Source organism: Oratosquilla oratoria, chromosome 39 (genome assembly GCF_046742065.1).
Source record: "Oratosquilla oratoria isolate Oo_2021 chromosome 39, ASM4674206v1, whole genome shotgun sequence".
NCBI lineage: Eukaryota > Metazoa > Arthropoda > Malacostraca > Stomatopoda > Squillidae > Oratosquilla > Oratosquilla oratoria.
The window spans coordinates 24,355,335-24,362,834 of NC_134815.1; positions in this window are offsets into that span (position 1 = coordinate 24,355,335).

Genomic DNA, 7,500 nt, shown 5'->3' on the forward strand with positions numbered 1-7,500 from the left:
GAAAAAACTAAGCTTTCTGTCTTTAGTTCAATGTTCCTCAGAGCATACAGAATTTGCAGCCCTGAATTTCTGAATAACGAGTTGAGCAAGATATACAGCATTGCATCAGACTTAAAATATCCAAAGCATTTGATAGACAATTCACACACTATGGCCATAAAAACTTACTATAAAACTCCACAAGAGAAAAATAATTTTTGTAATAAGAACTTACTAGTGCTTCCTTTTCATGAGAGTATGGCAGGACTACCAAAAATACTTAAGGAATTCAACATAAATGTAGTCTTTAAAAACAATAGCACAGTTAAAAATATTCTAATTAAAAATTCTCCACATAACACTGAAGGTTGTGTATACACAATTCCTTGCCTGCATTGTCAAAAATTTTACATTGGACAAACTGGCAAGGACTTACAAACAAGGATAAACCAACATAAATACAGTGTGAGAAGTGGTCAAGTGTCTAGTGGGATTTTTGTTCATGTGAGGGACCAAGATCATTTGATTGACTGGAAGAATGCTAGTAAAATAACTTCTTGTAATTCCTTTATTGAAAGGAACATGATTGAATCAAGCCACATAAAGCAAACTTTTGAACAAAATATCAACCTAAGCCTAGGTATGTACAGGCTTGATAACTTTATTTCAAAGAAAATCGTTACATGTTTTCCTGCTCGGACATTTGGTCCATCTGTGACCTGAGGACTGTTGGCAATTTTCTCAGGCTTGCGTGATACTTTTTCCCGTGTTCCCTAATTTTGTCTTTACTTCTGTATATATACTGTCTGTATCTCATTTTCTGTATTCCCTTGATGATGTCTTAAAATAGACGAAAACGTTCGGACTACGTTTCTTATTTACCAGTGGTTTTTTCTGCAAATCATATTCACGTGTCTTTTGTGAAATACTGCAATATATATATGTATATATATATATATATATATATATATATATATATATATGCATGTGTTTTGTGCCTGTTTGCGTTTGTGTGCCTGTGTGTGAGAACATTATTTTCAGAACAGCAGCTACGAACAACAAAGCAATCACATAAAACAAATTGTATAAATCGCTGATTTGAAAGAATGGAACGCCTCTGTATTTTGAAATTAATTCTTGAATAGATACTAATGAACTATCATGACCACTCAGTTCAAGTATGAGTCACGTCTAATTAGAGACACTATAACTGGCTTTATTGAATTATCAATGGGTTACAATGGGTTACAATGGGTAACATTGGGTTACAATGTAGAAAGTAGGAGACCGATGTGAGTTATTTTGGTCCATAACAACAGCGTGTGAGGGGAAAAACAAACACTCTAAAAGGATAAAACCTTCATGTCAGAATGAACGTAATTGCTTGAACTCCCCATGGGACGGAGAGAGGAATGAGCAAAGCAGTTCTTTCCTCGAAATGGTCTTTTTACAGAACAGCACAAAATGTTTAGGATATCTATGTGTTGTAAGACCTACCTGAAGAACGAAGTACAAAATTACTAAGTTCAGAAGAATAATTCCCATGAAATAACATAGATAGAGAAAAACAGTAGACTGCAGTAAGAAGGACTGAAGACTATCAGGCAACCTTACCCCATCTTTTTCAAAAACCCTGAATGAAGATATTGCCGTGGTAATGTTGTTATAATAAAATAGAGCTTCGAAAGCTTTCAACTGTATACATTACAGTTAATGACACAAATTTTCTTTAAAAAAAGTCTAAAAACAGAAACAACAATAATACAATAATTGAAATTGTCACCTGCATAACAATGATAATGAAAATAGTAAAAAGACGATGAAGAAAACGAATGTTCACGATGATGATAGTAACGATAATGACGATGACGATGACGATGATGACGATCACAAATATGTTGGTGATGATTACATTCATAATGATGATAATGATGATGACGATAACAACGATGCTGATGATGACGACGATAATGATGATGATGATGGTGATGACGATGATGTCGATGATGACAACAATGACGAAGATGATGATGATGACAACAACAATGACTATAATGACGACAGTAATAATGAAAACAACAAGGATGGGAACGAAGAAGAGGATGACGATGAAGTGACGGCAATGGCAATGATGATGATGACATTGACAATAACAAAAAACGACGATGATGATATCGACAACAATGATAACAACGAGGATGATGACGAAAGCAATGGTGATGACGATGTTAACAAAGATGATAAATGTGACAACAATAACAAAAGAAACGACAGTGACGACAATCATGACATCGATGATAGCTATGATAGTGATGATAATGCTGATGATGAAAATTATGATAACAATGATAATGATGACAAAGATAATGATAATAATAATTATCACGATAAATGTACAGACGATTGTGAAGACAAATAGTTGTGATAACGATGATAACGACGATAATGATAACGATGACGATGAGGTCGTTAAGATAAATAACCCACGCACATAAAGCTCATTGAAATTGTCTTCTAAAAATGAAATGAATCATTGTAAAGTATATGGTGGTTTTCATAATAGTAGTATTAGTCACAAAAATATAAAGTAGCTGGATTGTGATTATGATTTCAGCATTTTTTACGAATATCCAGTTCATGAATAACAATGGAAAGGGAGACAGAATGAGAGAGAGAGAGAGAGAGAGAGAGAGAGAGAGAGAGAGAGAGAGAGAGAGAGAGAGAGAGAGAGAGAGAGAGAGAGAGAGAGAGAGAGAGAGAGAGAGAGAGAGAGAGAGAGAGAGAGAGAGAGAGAGAGAGAGAGAGAGAGAGAGAGAGAGAGAGAGAGAGAGAGAGAGAGAGAGAGAGAGAGAGAGAGAGAGAGAGAGAGAGAGAGAGAGAGAGAGAGAGATAGAGAGAGAGTGAGAGAGTGAGAGAGAGAGAGTGAGAGAGAGAGAGAGAGAGAGAGAGAGAGAGAGAGAGAGAGAAGAGAGAGATGAGAGAGAGAGAGAGAGAGAGAGAGAGAGAGAGGAGAGAGAGAGAGAGAGAGAGAGAGAGGAGAGAGAGAGGAGAGAGAGAGAGAGAGAGAGAGAGAGAGAGAGAGAGAGAGAGGAGAGAGAGAGAGAGAGAGAGAGAGAGAGAGAGAGAGAGAGAGAGAGAGAGAGAGGAGAGAGAGAGAGAGAGAGAGAGAGAGAGAGAGAGAGAGAGAGAGAGAGAGAGAGAGAGAGAGAGATGAGGAGAGAGCGAGCGAAAGAGAGAGAAGAGAGAAAGAGATAGGGGAGGAGGGAGAGGAGAGAGAGAGAGAGAGAGAGAGAGAGAGAGAGAGAGAGAGAGAGAGAGAGAGAGAGAGAGAGAGAGAGAGAGAGAGAGAGAGAGAGAGAGAGAGAGAGAGAGGAGAGAGAGGGAGAGAGAGAGATAGAGAGAGAGAGAGAGAGAAGAGAGAGGAGAGAGAGAGAGAGGAGAGAGAGAGATGAGAGAGAGAGAGAGAGAGGAGAGAGAGAGAGAGAGGAGAGAGAGAGAGAGAGAGAGAGGAGAGAGAGAGAGAGAGAGAGAGAGAGAGGAGAGAGAGAGGAGAGAGAGAGAGAGAGAGAGAGAGAGAGAGAGAGAGGAGAGAGAGAGAGAGAGAGAGAGAGAGAGAGAGAGAGAGAGAGAGAGAGAGAGAGAGAGAGAGAGAGAGAGAGAGGAGAGAGGAGATGAGGAGAGAGAGAGAGAGAGAGAGAGAGAGAGAGAGAGAGAGAGAGAGAGAGAGAGAGAGAGAGAGAGAGAGAGAGAGAGGTTGATCCGTGAGGATTTGTAAGAGTTGCCTATCAGGAAAACAGAGAAACTGTTTTCCTATAGGTTTTCAATAAAACCCTGAGGAATCGAGGGAGGATCGACTGGTGACGCAGACGAAGAAGTGAGCTCCTTCGTCGCTCTACTACCATTCCAAAGAGTCACCTCCCTTTTGGTTATCGGGATTTCATTCGGCTGAATAAAATTACCTGACGACAGAAAAGACAAAGACATAAGTCGTGTAATATATAGATTCGGGAGAGATGTTTTATAATTCTTTGGTTTCCTAGGCCGTTTTGCTGTATAGTGATGGAGGACGGGGGTGGCCTAGAGGTCGACGGAACAAACATACGTTTTGAGTTTAGCGGTCGAATGTTATGTCGAGATATCTTTGCCCTATCTATCTATCTATCTATTTATTTATTTATTTATTTATTTATTTATTCATTTATTTATTATTTATTCATTCATTCGTTTATCTATTCATTCGTTTATCTATTCATTCGTTTATCTATTCATTCGTTTATCTATTCATTCATTTATCTATTCATTCATTTATCTATTCATTCATTTATCTATTTATTCATTTATCTATTTATTCATTTATCTATTTTTATTTATCTACTTTTTATTTCTCTATTTTTTATTTATCTATTTATTTATCTATTTATCTATTTATTTATTTTTATTTATTTATATACATATTTATTTATATATTTACATATCTATATATTTACTTATTTATATATTTATTTATTTATTTAATTAATCATTTAATTATTTAATCAATTAATTTATTTATCTATTTATTTATTTATTTGTTTATTTATTTGTGGCAAAGTAGCATGCAGTTGATACCTTAGGGTCTACATGGGGCGCCCCTACGGACTAGAGCCACACATCATTTTGTCTGTGATAGAGGAAAATTCTGAACATAGAGAAATGATGACACTTTTATACTACGACTATCCCTCCGTTATGCCTTCTCCCAACCCCTTGTTACTGTCCTGTACCATTTCTCTAAATATTCATTTCCTTTTTTCCTCTACCTACCCTGTGGTGGGGGCAAAAGAATACTGCCACCAAGTATTTCCACTTGAGTCGTAAAAGGTGACAAAAAAGGGATTAGGAGTCCTACTACCTGTAGCCCCAAAAGGGGACATTCCTAAAAAAGAAAGTAAAGGCATAAGAGGGTCTGGGAGCTTTCCAACCAGTACCCTAAGGTTTGGGTCTTCTAATGTGCGTGAATGTGGTACAGATGAGAGTAAAAGGGAAGAGATAGGCAGTATGTTTGTGAGAAGAAAGATGGATATACTGGCTTTGAGTGAAACTAAAATGAAAGGAAAGGGCAACTGTGAGTTTGGGAGTGTAGCTGGGAGGTACTCAGGAGTGAAGAGGGGACGAGGGAGAGAAGGGGTGGCTATACTAGTAAGTGAAGAGATAAGTATGCGGGTAGTGGAGTGGAAGGAGGTGTCATCAAGGTTGATGTGGATGAAGGTGAAGCTGGGAAAGGAGATGTGGGTTTTTGTAATTGCGTATGGGCCTGGTAGTGAGAAGAGCGTAGAGGAAAGGGAGGCTTTTTGGGTAGATATAAATGAGTGCATAGAGGGATTAGGGAGAAATGTCAATGTAGTTGTATTGGGAGACCTAAATGCTAGGAAAAGAAATTAGCCAATTGAAGGAGTGATTGGGAAGTATGGAATTTCAGGTAAAAATCGTAGTGGAGAATTGATGATGGAGATGTGTCTTGAAAGAGAGTTGATGATAGCAAATACAGTGTTTAAGAAGAAAATCAAGCATAATTACACATGGGAGAGGGTGGTGGGTGGAAGTGTGGCAGATAGAGCGTTAATGGACTATATAGTGGTGACCAGGAGTATGGTAGGAAGAGTTATGGATGTACATGCTCTAAGGAGAAAGAGTGGGGGAATATCAGATAATTTTCTGGTGGAAGGTAAATTGAGAGTGGTGAATAGGTGGAGAAAAAGGAAAAGGGCAGAAGATAGGGAGGTACTTAGAGTGAACTTCTTAAATGAGAAAAAAAAGAGAATGAGTATAAGAAGTTGTGAGAGGAGTGGGAGAGAGTAAAGGATAGAGTAGAACTAGGAGTGGAGGAGGAATGGGGATGGTTCAAGGAGGGGAGACATAAGGTGTGCAAAGATGGTGTGTGGAACAAGGAGAGCGGGAGGAAATAGAAGGAAGGGTAGTGAGTGATGGGGTGACGAAGTAAAGAAGGGTGTAGAAGAGAAGAAGCAGACATTCATAGATTGGCTACAAATTAGGACGAGGGAATCGTATGAGAGGTACAAAATAAAGAGAAAGGAAATTAAGCATAAGATAAAGGAAGCAAAGAGGAGAGCAGATGTGAAATGGGGTAAGAGTATGACAGAAATTTTTGAAAGTAATAAAAAGATGTTTTAGAAGGAAGTTAAAAGAGGAAGAGGAGGCGAATGAAGTAGAGAAGAAAAGGTAAAAGGTGCAGATGGAGAGATGATAATGGAAGAAAAGGCAGTGAGAGGAAGGTAGGCAGAGTATTTTAGGGAGTTGCTAAATGTGAAGGAGGATAGGGAGGGAAAGGTAGTTGCAATGGCAAGCGCCAAGAAAATGAGAGTGATGAGTGAAGAAAATGGAGGAGAAACAGGGAAGTATGAAGTGAAAGCAGCTATTAAGATGATGATAGCAGGTAAGGTACCTGGGTTGGATGGATGCCATGCAGAATGTCTGAAGAAAGGAGGTACAGTTATGGTGGACTGGCTGTTGAGGTTATCTAATGTTTGCTGGAGAGAGGGTAGAGTGCCAGAGGACTGGAGGAGTGTCTGTATAGTTCCGCTTTACAAAGGAAGGGGGGACAGGTGTGAATGTAGTACTTTCAGAGGGATCAGCTTGTTGAGTGTAGTTGGGAAGGCTTATGGGAGGGTCTTAATTGAAAGGATTAGGAGAGGAACAGAGGAAGTAATTGGTGAGGAACAGTGTGGTTTTTGGACAGGTAGGGGATGTGTAGATCAGATCTTTGTGGTAAGACAGGTATGTGAGAAAGCTATAGGAAAAGGTAAGGATGTTTTTTGGGGCTTTTATGGATCTGGAAAAGGCTTACGACAGGGTAGACAGGAAGGCACTGTGGGAGGTACTGCAGATATATGGGATAGGAGGAAAACTGTTAAGAGCAGTCAAGAGTTTTTATGAGAGTAGTAGAGCTTGTGTTAGGATTAGAAATGGATAGAGTGAATGGTTTGAGGTAAAGGTGGGACTTCATCAGGGGTGTGTTATGTCACCCTGGCTGTTCAATCTTTACATGGATGGATGGGGTGGTGCGAGAGGTGAATGCAAGGGTAGTGGGTCAGGGGTTGGAGATGATTAAAGAAAATTGAGAAAAGGGGGGGATGAACCAGCTGTTATTTGCTGACGACACCGCGCTTGTAGCAGGATCAGAGGAGGGATTGAGGAAGTTAGTGACAGAGTTTGATAAGGTGTGTGAAAGAAGGAAGCTGAAGATAAATGTGAGCAAAAGTAAGGTGATGAGATGTACAGAGGGAGAGAGTGACAACAGGCTGGAAGTGAGTATTAAGGATGAGAAACTGAAGGAAGTGAATAGTTTCAGATACTTGGGTGCGAATGTGACAGGAAAGGGAGGAGTGGGGGTGGAGGTAGAATGTAGATTGAGAGAAGCGAGTAAATGCCTTGGTGAATTAAAAAGTGTAATGAGAAATAGACATCTGGGAATGGATGCTAAGAGGAGGTTACATGAAGGAGTGGTTGTACCAACAGCAATGT